The sequence below is a fragment of the Micropterus salmoides genome, unplaced genomic scaffold, assembly GCF_014851395.1.
Source record: "Micropterus salmoides isolate LMB-PRFRI ecotype aquatic unplaced genomic scaffold, ASM1485139v1 Ms_hic_scaffold_1, whole genome shotgun sequence".
NCBI lineage: Eukaryota > Metazoa > Chordata > Actinopteri > Centrarchiformes > Centrarchidae > Micropterus > Micropterus salmoides.
Window position 1 is genome coordinate 26,316,411 of NW_024040040.1, and position 14,246 is coordinate 26,330,656.

Genomic DNA, 14,246 nt, shown 5'->3' on the forward strand with positions numbered 1-14,246 from the left:
TCGGGTTACGTATGTAACCCTTGTTCCCCGAGAAGGGGAACGAGACACTGCGTCGGTGACATAACTATGGGAACGCCTCCGGGCGTGGCAGGGCTGAAAACATGAATGAAACTACTCCAATCCTATTGGCGTTGCTAGAACGATAGAGTGTGACGGCGTAACTGGAGGCGTATATAAGCACGCCGGCACACCGGACACATTAGCTCTTTGCTATGAAGCAAGGCACTCCAGGCGGGGCGAGGTGTGGCCGACCGACGCAGTGTCTCGTTCCCCTTCTCGGGGAAAAAGGGTTACATACGTAACCCGAGACGTTCCCCTTTGAGGGAACTCGAACTGCTTGGTGACGACACTATGGGAATGAGAATACCCACTATTCCACGCCGAAGCCTCCCCCTCAGGGGCCAGACCCACAGTCTCCACAGGGACTGAAAGGGTGAAAGACCTGGCCCTCCGCCTGAGACAGCAGGTCCCTCCTCAGGGGGGCCTGCCATGGCGGGCCCTCGAGGAGCGATATTATGTTGACGACAACATCCACAGCCTCACCCAACAGGCCAGTAGCCCCTCGGGGCTGGTGGCCGGTGTTGTGCGTAGGTCCCCGGTGGCACCCTGTATGTAGCGCTGGCGCCCCATGACCGAAGCTGCCGCGCCGCCTCAGCGACCGCCAGCCATCGAGCCACGGGGAGAGCGCATCCGGCCGTCTTCGGAAAAGAGAGAGCCGCACGGGACCTCAGCACCCTCAGGGGCAGGGCCTCGCAATGGCCGCAAGCAGCCCCCTCGAGAGCTGCCTGGGCATGCGGCATCCCCAGACAGGAAACACACAGGGCATGAGTGTCCCCAGCCGTGATGTAGCGCGTCATGGAAAGACACACTGCCTGAACTGCTCACCAGCCATCTCTTCTGCTTCTCCTTCCAGGTAATTTTGTCTTGTGGTAGCTTTCTTCTGAGTAGTCTCAAACATGCCAGAGTGCCTGCTGAATAGAAAAAAGCTAATGTGTCCGGTGTGCCGGCGTGCTTATATACGCCTCCAGTTACGCCGTCACACGCTACCGTTCTAGTAACGCCAATAGGATTGGAGTAGTTTCATTCATGATTTCAGCCCTGCCACGCCCAGAGGCGTTCCCATAGTGTCGTCACTGACGCAGTTCGAGTTCCCTCGAAGGGGAACTCACTGCCTTTACTGTGGGTGTACCAGTCATGCTTACTGTCGTGCAAAGTCATCCCCCAAAGGCCCATTCTGAGCTAGGAAAAACCCTGATGTCAGGTTGAATGTGGGTGAAATTTTTAAAACAATGCACTACTAATATTTCCATTTGATTGAAAAATTAATTATCTTAGTTTTGCAATGTATGTGTATGTAACCGCTATAGATTTCAAATGAAGGTTCAAGGAGTATACACATATACACAGTATATGTTATATAGTCATAAATTGTGACATGATTTCATTTTTCTTTTTTACTAGACTTTAAGAAAGTAATTGATAGGGAAAATAAATGTAAATCATGATTAAAGCCAAATATTAAAAAAATGCCTCAATGATGTTGCCACTGCATAATTATAGTCTAATCAAATTCACCTGTGAAAACAGGTGAATTTACCTGTACATAGGGAGCACTGCTGTGCCACAGCAAGCACGAAGCAATCAAATCTCATTTCACATCAGAAGCCAATACTGTAGTCATAACTGTGTTTCATTGTAAAGAGATCAATTTGTGCTTATATTCTGTTGTATTTTTATTCAGAAAATTGTGAGCTTCGAATGTTTCTTTTTTCTTAATCAAAAGTGAGTTATCCATATTTATGACATTTATGCTTAGTTATTTTTTAAATAACCTTTTAGGGTTAAATATTTGAAGTACATAATGGTTTTCCAAGCTGAAATGTAAAATCCGTCATGCTCGGTATCTCTGAACTGCACTTGACTGAGATAAACTCATCTAATTTCAAGCTAACAGACTGTCAGTGTTTAGTGTTTTTATGCCTTGCAGTCTTGTCTTAGTATCATGACATGTTAGCTAACACTCCTGGAGTTGATGCAAATGAGGCACTTTGTGTTACGGGCACTTTAACCAAACATTACTGGACTGTGTGGGATTTGTTTCCAAATGCAGCTTTAGAAAGTTAACTTGTTGCGAGTTCACTGTGGGTCCCCTGTTTTCCATTAATTATAATCCTGTCAACGCTGTTCCATATGTGAGGAGAGAGGGTTGCTGCCGTCTCTGTGAGCCTCGACAGTATATACAGCCGCGGCTGGCACACTACGACTGAGGGAAGTGTGGGCCGGATACGCTCCCCATCACTGGCAGGCAAAGGCTGCATTATGCTAATGTAACAACCAGAGGAAGAGACAGAACTGGGAAAGAGTGAAACAGAGACTGAGAGGGAAGAAATGTGAACAAAAAAGAGTGTGAAAAAGAGACGAGTGCGCGTATGAAGAGAGGGAAGGAGCCGTGGTGTGAAAGTGAGTGAGAGAAGCCCCATAGTCTATACATGCGGGGGCGAACATGTTGTCATCTCCTGCATTTAAATGTCCCCCGCTCGGTCTTCTCCACTCGTCATTTGAATTGGGTCAGACAAGTGTTGGAGAACCAATTCAAATGCATTTGCAAAGAAACTGAAACCCTCTCAGAGAGATGTGGAACAGCACGAGGAAGATCCGTGTTGTTGCTAATATATCAGGTTGGCAGTCTCAGTGTTTTACAGCTAAACACTGGCCACTTTTCAGCTAACAGCATATGCATTTTCCTTTTTACATTCATTTTGACCTCTGCCCAGATATCTCACACCTGCTGATGAAGCCATGCTGGAGAACTGAACAGACTTGGAATTTAATAATGGCACCATCAGGCACCATGAGTCACAGATTGCTACTGTAAGTACCTTCATGAAATGCCTTTTATATTCCTGCTCTTTTTTCTCTGGGATTAAAGCATGGGAGCATTTTATGGCACTATCTAACGTAAGCTTAATGGCATGGCATATAGAAAAGAGAATGCAAAGTGTGCACAGTGTGAGAAACGTGTCAATGCAGACTGTAAAGGCAAATGAGAAAGCTGATATGGTAAGCACATTCTCAGCAGAAAAATGTTTCAAGCTGCAAACACAGAAAGACAGAATGGTTTCAAGCTTCAGTGTTTTTCTGCTGCCTAAGGTAATGCTCGCTTCACACTGACTGCAGGTCCACTGCTTTCTGAACTTATTCCATCTCAAAGAATCATTCACAAATTCAATTTTGTGATAGAGATCTGACCATTCTGTGCAGCATTTTAAATACTTTGGTAAAATATTGGAATGTTTTGAAGGCAGCCTGAGGCACGGGAAAGCTAAACTGCTGAGGACCACCAAGTGAGTAAATTACAAATAAAATGTTATTTGTTCATATTTTTGTCACAGTTTAAATATTTAGGTAGGTAGGTTTATTGTCACAATATATGATGTGATATAAACAAGTTATAGAGTAAAATTTTGTTTTGTAACTCCCTTCTGCTACATAGCAGACAATATACATTAATACAGAATTGACTATGAAAAATGGTAAACAGAAATAAACTATATTCACTGGAGCAATGTTGAGGATGAATTAGAGTTTAAGAGTCTGATAGCTTGGGGGGGAAAGCTACTCTGGTCTGGTGGTGTGGCAGCAGAAACTTGTATATCTCTTCCCAGAAGGCAGCAGGGTGAATGGGCTGTGGCTGGTGTGTACTGTCCTTTAGTATCCTTTGGGCTCTGCAGACACCTCACCTCACCGATATCACTGATTCTTGGGAGATGGGTCCCAATGATCTTCTGAGCAGTTTTAATCACTCGCTGCAGAGCCCTCCAGTCCTGGGCCATGCACATCCCATGCCAGTTAGTGATGTTTCCAGTCAGGATGCTTTCTATTGCTCCTCTGTAAAAGCTGACAAGAACTTGTGTGGGAATTTGGCCTTCTTAAGCTTCCTCAAGACATACAGTCGTTTCTGAGCTTTCTTTACCAGCGTGGAGATGTGAGATGACCATGTCAGGTTCTCTGATGATTCCCGCTGATTCCCAGGAACCTGAAACTTAGCACCTGCTCCACCTCAGCACCACTGATGTAGACAGGAGAGTGTGTCTTTATCTCCTTCCTAAAATCAACGGTCAGCTCCTTGGTTTTGCTGACGTTGAGTAGTAAGTTGTTCTCTGAGCACCACACTGCAAGATTATCAATTTCCTCCCAAAATCCGGCTGATGATAGTGGTGTCAACCACAAACTTCACAACAGAGTTCTCTCTATGTCGGGGATGCAGTCGTTGGTGTACAGCGTGAACAGGAGGGGGCTGAGCACACAGCCCTGGGGGGCATCAGTGCTGAGCACTAGAGTGGAGAAGGTGTCTCTCAAAGCACTTCATCAGAATGGGGGTGAGAGCCACTGCAGACTTTTTAGGTACAGGAACGATGGTGTTAAGGTGTTATGGTGTCAACGATTTACTAAGTCAACACAAAAACAGTGACAAAGACAATGGTCATTAAGATATGAGTTAATTGTCAAAAAGATTTTAAAATAAAAATACACACTGCTTTCACAAACTTAACCTGTTTGGTGGGTCAGTTAGGGAGTGGGTGTTTCCTAACTGTAATAGCCAATGAAAATTAGAGGTTTAGGACAGAATGGAAACGCTTAATGTACTTTACTCTATCACAGACCAGATTTGTATCACTGCTGTCATATCACTGTTTAAAATTAATTTAATTCATATAAATGTGTATCGTAAGCAATATACGGACTTGTGTGGCGAATTTTCTCATCTGACTCAGTTTGTCTTGCTCATGGGTAGTTACAGCAGGGGGTTGCCAGGACTGGTAGCACTGTGCCATACAGATGCAGTTCAGTTAATCAGTCAGCCCTTTTTTGACTGTGCAAGATACAAGGTTGTTTATTTGTCATTATACAACACAAACAGCACAAGATTATATTATATTATATTAATATATATATAATATAACCAGTTTTATCCCATCGACTTGTCTGAGCTTTTAAAAACAGTATCACAAATGAGAGTGTCCTCCAGCCCACTTGATGTAATACCTACAAAGTTTTTACTGAAAGTAATAGATTCTGTTGGGCCCCATTTGATCTCTGTTTTCAACAGCTCCCTATCTACTGGTTGTGTCCCTAATTATTTTAAAACTGCTTGCGTGAACCCACTTTTAAAGAAACCTGGTTTAGATCCCTCCCTCCCACAAAATTTTAGACCAATTTCAAAACTGCCTTTTATTGCAAAGATTCTAGAAAGAATTGTGTCCAAACAGCTGCTCGCTGTACTGGAAAATAACAAATTATTTGAAAAGTTTCAGTCTGGTTTCAGGAAGTACCACAGCACTGAGATTGCCCTGCTTAAAGTCACCAATGACCTTTTAATGTCTGCTGATGAAGGTATGTGCTCAGTCCTGGTACTCCTGGACCTTAGTGCTGCTTTTGACACCATTGATCACAACATCATGTTAGACAGACTGAGGCACTGGGTGGGGATCTCTGGTACGGCCCTAGAATGGTTTCCATCCTACCTGTCAAATAGGAAGTTTTGCGTGTGTAAACAACTATGTCTCTTCGTTCCGTCCAGTTAAATATGGTGTGCCTCAGGGGTCGGTTTTAAGACCCATTTTGTTTTCCTTGTATCTGCTTCCCCTTGGACATATTATCCATAAACATGGTATTTCTTTTCATATTTATGCTGATGACACAAAACTGTACTTGCCCGTCAAATCCACAGACCCTGGAATGCTGAGTTCACTTAACAACTGCCTTTGTGAAGTTAAAAAATGGATGTCAAATAATTTCCTCCAGCTGAACTCAGACAAAACAGAAATCCTGGTTATTGGGTCCCAGCAGATGGCAAAACAAATACTGCCATCTGCTGGTTCCCTAGTAAATCATATTAAGCCTGTGGCAAAGAACCTTGGTGTTTGGTTTGATAGTAATTTAAATTTTGAGCAGCACACCACAAAGCTTGTTCAATCATGTTTTTATCAACTTGGAAATATTGCAAAAATTCAATCTACGTTAACTTTTAAGGACACCGAGACCATTTTACATGCCTTCATCTCATCACGTCTGGATTATTGCAACAGCCTTTTCACTTGTTTATCTACTGATCGACTCCAGACTGTCCAGAACTCAGCTGCCAGGCTTTTAACCAGAACAAAGAAATATGACCACATTACTCCTATTTTAGCTTCATTACACTGGCACCCAGTATGTTTTAGAATTGACTTTAAAATTCTATTGATCACTTTTAAAGCTCTTCATGGCCTCTCGCCTTGTTATATTTCTGACCTTTTAAGTCCCATACACACCAGCATGTACCTTGAGATCCTCGGGCAGAGGTCTGTTGTCTGTTCCAGAGTCTCGACTGAAAACTAAAGGGGACAGAGCATTTGCTGTCAGGGCCCCGAGGCTCTGGAACAGCCTGCCCAAGGAAATCAGGTCAGCTGTGTCAGTGAACTCTTACAGTGGGTACGGAAAGTATTCAGACCCCTTTAAATTTTTCACTCTTTGTTTCATTGCAGCCATTTTCCAAAAATCAAAAAAGTTCATTTTATTTCTCAGTAATGTACACTCAGCACCCCATCTTGACAGAAAAAAAACAGAAATGTAGAAATTTTAGCAAATTTATTAAAAAAGAAAAACTGAAATATCACATGGTCATAAGTATTCAGACCCTTTGCTCAGTATTTAGTAGAAGCACCCTTTTGATCTAATACAGCCATGAGTCGTTTTGGGAAAGATGCAACAAGTTTTTCACATCTGGATTTGGGTATCCTCTGCCATTCCTCCTTGCAGATCCTCTCCAGTTCTGTCTGGTTGGATGGTAAACGCTGGTGGACAGCCATTTTCAGGTCTCTCCAGAGATGCTCAATTGGGTTTAAGTCAGGGCTCTGGCTGGGCCATTCAAGAACAGCCACGGAGTTGTTGTGAAGCCACTTCTTCGTTATTTTAGCGGTGTGCTTAGGGTCATTGTCTTGTTGGAAGGTAAACCTTCGGCCCAGTCTGAGGTCCAGAGCACTCTGGAAAAGGTTTTCGTCCAGGATATCCCTGTACTTGGCCGCATTCATCTTTCCCTCGATTGCAACCAGTCGTCCTGTCCCTGCAGCTGAAAAACACCCCCACAGCATGATGCTGCCACCACCATGCTTCACTGTTGAGACTGTATTGGACAGGTGATGAGCAGTGCCTGGTTTTCTCCACACATACCGCTTAGAATTAAGGCCAAAAAGTTCTATCTTGGTCTCATCAGACCAGAGGATCTTATTTATCACCATCTTGGAGTCCTTCAGGTGTTTTTTAGCAAACTCCATGCGGGCTTTCATGTGTCTTGCACTGAGGAGACGCTTCCGTCGGGCCACTCTGCCATAAAGCCGCGACTGGTGGATTGCTGCAGTGATGGTTGACTTACTACAACTTTCTCCCATCTCCCGACTGCATCTCTGGAGCTCAGCCACAGTGACCTTTGGGTTCTTCTTTACCTCTCTCACCAAGGATCTTCTCCCCCGATAGCTCAGTTTGGCCGGACGGCCAGCTCTAGGAAGGGTTCTGGTTGTCCCAAACGTCTTCCATTTGAGGATTATGGAGGCCACTGTGCTCTTAGGAACCTTAAGTGCAGCAGAAATTTTTTTGTAACCTTGGCCAGATCTGTGCCTTGCCACAATTCTGTCTCTGAGCTCTTCAGGCAGTTCCTTTGACCTCATGATTCTCATTTGCTCTGACATGCACTGTGAGCTGTAAGGTCTTATATAGACAGGTGTGTGGCTTTCCTAATCAAGTCCAATCAGTATAATCAAACACAGCTGGACTCAAATGAAGGTGTAGAACCATCTCAAGGATGATCAGAAGAAATAGACAGCACCTGAGTTAAATATGAGTGTCACGGCAAAGGGTCTGAATACTTATGACCATGTGATATTTCAGTTTTTCTTTTTTAATAAATTTGCAAAAATTTCTACATTTCTGTTTATTTCTGTCAAGATGGGGTGCTGAGTGTACATTACTGAGAAATAAAATGAACTTTTTTGATTTTTGGAAAATGGCTGCAATGAAACAAAGAGTGAAAAATTTAAAGGGGTCTGAATACTTTCCGTACCCACTGTAGGTCCCTTCTTAAAACATACTTTTATAGGTGAGCCTTTCCTGATCTTATTTGACTTTATTTTATCCCTTTTATTTTATTCTATTTTACTAATTTTATATTTATCTTAAAAGTTTATTTTAGTCTTTTCTTTTCTTTATCTTGTATTGTTTTTGTATTATTGTTTTTTGGATATTATTGTTTTTTGGGTATTATTGTCTTTACACTTGTTAAAGCACTTTGTAACTTGTTTTTGAAAAGTGCTCTACAAATAAAGATTATTATTATTATTATTATATGGTAACAGTTACATGTACAGTTATTTAATATACATATACTGTATACAGACACATATACAGCTAGAACATTCCAAAGCGGGGCCATATTTTCAAATTGACTATTACCTACAACGGGCACAAATACATTGCAGCCACTGCAGCCAGTTCAGCTGCGGGCTGATGCATCTGTTGCAAAGATTCAAAAATATTGTACGTACTAGTAATTTCCACACCAGAATATGTGAAAATAGAGCCCAGGTTTAAATTTATGAGAGGTCACCACTGTTCACCGTGGCTCTAGATAACCTGGGACCTGCCATGTATTTTGTCAAACTGCTCATTCTTGAAACGTGTGGGTGTTTTTCTTCGAGTGGACTTAAAATTCAAAATTAGACTCAGAATTGAATTTGCACAGAAACAATGGATCTGCACTCCACTGTAGCTCCGTTAGTCAACTGTTTTTACAGAAAATTCTTGCTTTATGCGTAGCTTTTCCATCGGACATTTGGTTCTTATGTCTTCTTAGGTCTCTTGGTACACCTGACACTTTGCACCATGCTGTTACTCTGCAATGCTTTGTTTATCATCATCACAGATTTGGCGCTGTCTGAGCTGATGGATGTGTCCTGCAGGAGTCCTGTTCTCTCTAACAGCCAACACATCGATAAACACCACTGCATTTTAAAACAAGGACATCTTGATTGATTCATTTCCCTGCAGTTGCCTTCATTTGTAATTACTGTTATATTTTTATGTCGTTGCCACAACCTGCTCCCCCACAGGCTGATGGATAATACATCTCTATCTGTGCTTGCACTGGCTTAATTGTGTCTCTGTAATGCAAAGTACAAAGTTTATTAAAGGCTGAGTTTCCTGGGAGCGATAAAGGGCTGCCTCCACTCTGTCAGTTTTATGAGTGTTAGGAGTATCGTTAGAGTATATAATCTTCATGGAGAACTGTTGTTACTCTTTACTTTCATCAACTTTGTCTTCAATACTCTATCATAATTTAACATCTATATTCCAGTTTAGTCTCTGAATGATTGAGAAAGGTGTGTTTAAAAATGGTCTCTTGCTTGGCAGGGACTAATTGTTTAAGTAATCCTAGTAAAAACAATAAAAAATCACAGATCTTATCATGCCATGTTTGGAAACATGAGGAATCACAAGAACATTGGTAGAGAAGATCTGTGGCAGCACTGAAAGAAGTAGTCTATTCACTTCGCTTTGTTAGTGAAAAGTTGAAAAGCAGATGGCTTTAACGTGCAGAATACAGGCTAAAAAGTGAATTTTCAGTCACTAATGACTTAGTGATTGCTGAGCTCATGCTATTAATCCCCTGGTGATGTATTGTAGTCATTTTGTGCTGTGTTAAAGTACAAATCTCTTCTCATTTAAACTTTAACTTTTTTATCTTTTGGTTTTTGTGTTACTTCTCCCATCCTCCATTTCCCCCTACATATTCTTATTCATTTCTCCCATTTAAAGTATTCCTGTGGTCCTTCACCTCATTCCCACTGGGTCTATGCTTTAGGAAGATGAATGACCTGTATGTGATGTACGATCCTGCAGGTGAGAGCACAGCCAAGAAAACTCTGACTTTGCTGAATGAGAATCTAAGAGATTATAGGCCTCAGAACAGAGAATGCCAGGCCTCTCACTACACACTGTGGGGGTTTGGGCTGGTGGGGGTGGTATCATCACTCCTAAATCTGCCATGGCCCTAAAAACTGATGTTCACCTTTCTGTCATTTGTTCTATTTGACCTATAAGCACAGACAAGGTCAATCTGGCTTGTCAGCCCTTCCTCCATGCTCTGGATTGTTCTCCTTGCCACTTCAGGATCCCAGAGTGGCTGGATGACGCTTTGTGCCCTCCCAATGCATCATGGCTCCCCCTCACGCTGCACCTGCATCTGCACAGTGTTCGTCTTCATGTGTGTTTGCGTGTCTCTGGGCGATGAAGAGGGGGAAACTTCTGTCTGTGTGCGTGCTGAAGTGCGTAATTGCCAGGCACAAAAGGCCACTAATTTCTGCACTAAGACAGCCACTTGCTCAGCCCAGCAGCTTCTTAAAATGCCCTGCTGTTTTCAGTTTGACCTACAACTCTCAAGTCAGTGTCTCCCTGCCTTCCTTTCCTTCCTCCTTGTGAATAATTACAGACTTCATTCTCACTTGTGTATTTAATCGCTTAATCCTTCCATTTATTCGTAGATCCAACACGCAAAGTGAGAAACAGTAAGAATTAAAATCATTTTGTCGAACACTGAGCCATGATTGACGATATTTGGTCAGAGCAATCTGGAGGAGATGATGTTGGACATCCAATGGACTGGAGAGCCCGTCAGGCAGTGTGGGCTATCAGAGCAAGGATGTGCCCAGATGGCAATAAATCCCACCAAATCCTGTTGCCCTCTGTCAATTATGAGCTATAATCCTTTTCTTTTCTGAATCAAATGGGCTCCCAGCACAGCTCACTCACTGGAGTACCTAGCTCAGGCACTGGTTACCATTGCAAAAAGAGGTGGTGATAGAGAGAAAGATCAGCTGCCATAATTACCAATAGGTTAAAGGTCTGTGATAGCACAAGGACCTGGCAGCTTTAAAGTCCCACACAAAAGATAAGAAAAGTACTGATAAGCTTATTCTTCTCAAAATCTTTTTTTATACCCAGCAACCTTCTTAAAATCTTAATTCAATATACAGTAGTCATTAAAATAATGGACTGACTTCACAGGATTTCATGCTTAGCTTTCCCAGGCCTCTTGCATGAAGAGACTGCCCAGGCAAAAAAGAGGAAAAATGGTGAGTTTACTATTAAAGAGAAACACAGGCACACATATTTGGCTTTCAGTGTGTGTACAGGCAGGGCATTTTTGCATAGCTCTGTTTTACGTAATTAAAATTTTACAAATATAAACAATTTTATGCATTAGCAAATTATTATTTTATTATTATATATTTTGGGGTGATAAATATGAAATTTAAATTCCATTTTTTGGACAAATATATATGGACACACTGCCCCCCTGTACTTTTGCTGTGGAACTGTTTTTTTTGTTGTTTTCTGCTGGCATCTTACGCTCCATCCACACTACTACATTTTCGTTTTAAAAATACAGACCTTTTGCTACGTTTGCACCTCCAGACTAAAACAGCAAATCTGAAGACCTAAAATGGAGAAGTTTGAAAACGTTGCTGAACCCGTTTTCGTTTTAAAACCCCAGGGTAGCGTATTAATGCAGACAGGCAAAAACCGAGGACTTTAGAAACGATGACACAGACATTCACATTTGGCTTCCTGATTGTGTCTTATCAGTCATGCAAGGCAAAAACACGATGCTACTGACAGTGTTTATATTTTGTTTTTGTTTTTTTATGTTTTGTAATGTGCCAATAACACTTATCCACTTGTACTGTGCATGTCCGCGTATTTGCTTTGCGACAACTCAGACAACCAGTCTGTTTTCTGGTGCCTTAGTCTCTTTGTATTCCCATGTGTCTTTCAGTAACAGCTGAACCTTGTTGTTGGTCCATGCAAAAAAATCTCTGGTGTGGTTCTTCTCCATTGCTATTCTTTGTTCGTCTTAGTATTACTTTGTTCTTTCGCCAAATATTCTGCAACTCCAAAGTCGACAATCTGCTTCCTGTTTACACCGGCACGCAAATGCCCAGTGCACCTGAACGGCCACTAGATTTGCGTTTTCAGTCGTTTTAATACAGCCAGAGATCAAATCCGATACGCAGCTAAAACGCTGCTGTGGATGGAGATCTTGTTTTTAAACAGAAACGTAGTAGGCTGTAACAACTAAGGAAAGTAGGCAACTGCCTATGGGCCCTTAGGGACCCTGAAGTTCACCTCTTAACATTCCAAGTAAGGTCCTGGCGGCAGCTTTCGGTATGTGCACACAACTGCTATGTTAACTTTATACTCATATGATACACCATTTGAAAGCTAAAATCCTCATGATTCGACCAATGCAAACCATTTCAAGATACAATCACCACACACAATCAGCGCTTCTGTCAGACCAACCAGTACAATCAAAATTGACGCGACTCACCTATGAAGCCTCATAGTAATCCATCGATCGATTATATTCCAACAAAAATGGTCTTTTTACGCTGTCAAAGGTCCAGATGATCCAAACACATTATTCCCTCAATAAATCCCCAGGGACTGCTGCGTTTCATATTTGCCAGCAGACGTGGCTTGTACGTCATTATAACCGTAATAACTATGATTTGAATGTAAAAAACTACAATAGCGTGTATTTAAATTAGACGCTGAACTCTGACCTTTCGCGTGACACCAAATCCGACCCAAGAGGAGCTTCCGTTTCACAGCCTACAATAGCCAACAAGAGCCTGCGCTGTAAGGAAGGGCCAGCCCCTGTTATTTCGTGGGTAGGCTGAACCAATTCCAACCAATTGTTACCGATAGCCAATAAAAATCTGAAAATAACGAATTCCAGCTTTAAGTAGGAAGTTCATGATCTACCAGCAAAAAAACACCGGCACTACCGGCATTGCAGCAGTAGCTGCCTGCTGCCAGGGGGCGGTGCTGTTTTAGAAAAAATACGCTAAGACATACACTCAGAAAAACCTGTGTAAAATAGTAATTTTCATGGTATTGGTATGAAATTTAAACTAAGACTAGGTATTGCTTTATCCTGTGGTCTTACAGTGTTTTCCAGCTAATAAGTCCCAGCTATAGTTGTCTGCATGCATTTGTTAGCAAGCATTTTCAAGCGAAAATGAAAAATACATTAGTTTTAGTGTTAGCAGTGTAAGTTAGCACTTACAATCATTCTGACTTTTGGGTTAGACACTCCAGAGTGTTATCTTTCAGAGAAGCCCAAAACCATACATATACTCCACATGATTCAGGAACTACATTCATTTTACTTTGGATATGCCCTGAATAGGTGATATGCATGAATTTTACAGGAATGTTAAGAGGTTATGGGTACAAAAAAAGCTAGGTCCATTGTGTGTTTAAAGGTTTTACTAGTTTTTCCAGTTTGATGTGGACCATTCAACATCAGACTGTTTGAATTTGTATACTGTTGAATTATTTGCCATGTTTATGGTACAATATTAATATGTAGTGAATCTGTCAAAATCGGAGGGGTATGCAACAGTGTGGAGAAAGGTAAATCAATAGTGGCAACAGCAATGGGTTAAACAACACAAGGTAGACATTGGTACTCAATCCAAAATACACTCAGTATTTTAACCTCTTGATGCCTGAATTTATTTACAATAAAAAATATTTTATCTTTTTTGTTCTGTTTTCCTTTGCTTTCAGGTTTATGTTAAATTAAGTTGAAATAGTTAATTTTTCTATAGAAGATAGAAAAGATATTAATTCTGGCAGGCATAAACGAGAAATCAGTGCTTGCAAAATGTTCCCAGGTACGTATCGAATATGCACAAACAGGCATTTTGGGAATACAAACGTTATCTTAGCTGCAGTCTGAAAGGAAGAGGTGTGATGCGAATTTGCGACAATCGCCGTTAAGGGTTAAGAAGTAGTGGAACAAAGCAGAAAGTTCCAACAAGGAGGTGATTTAGTTTTTAAGGACGACTCAACTGGAAAGATAGCTTTAAAATGAATGGATGCTGAGGAGGGATGAGGGGATGAAGAGTGACAGATGATGGGGTTAAAAATGAATGGAAACTGAGGATGAATAAAACCTGAAGGTGGCAGTAATTTAACATTGTGGAGACTAACCTCAAAGAAAAAGAATAAGAAGAAGGGTTCAATAAAACGTGGGTGGAATGATGGTGGAATCTTTTTTGGCCAGGGTGTCGGCCAAATGGTGAAACGGTTTGCTTTATGTCAGAGCGTTGGAAATGGCTGTCTCCCTGAAACACTCCCTG

At 41.7% G+C, this 14,246-nt stretch overlaps 1 long non-coding RNA gene across 1 annotated transcript; it reads left to right on the plus strand.

The window, feature by feature from the left end:
• Nucleotides 1–2,678: 2,678 nt before the first annotated feature.
• LOC119905890 lies at nucleotides 2,679–9,243 on the plus strand. The gene is made up of 2 exons (XR_005444902.1): nucleotides 2,679–2,871; nucleotides 8,957–9,243. It is a non-coding gene; the product is annotated as an uncharacterized LOC119905890 (long non-coding RNA).
• Nucleotides 9,244–14,246: the final 5,003 nt, after the last annotated feature.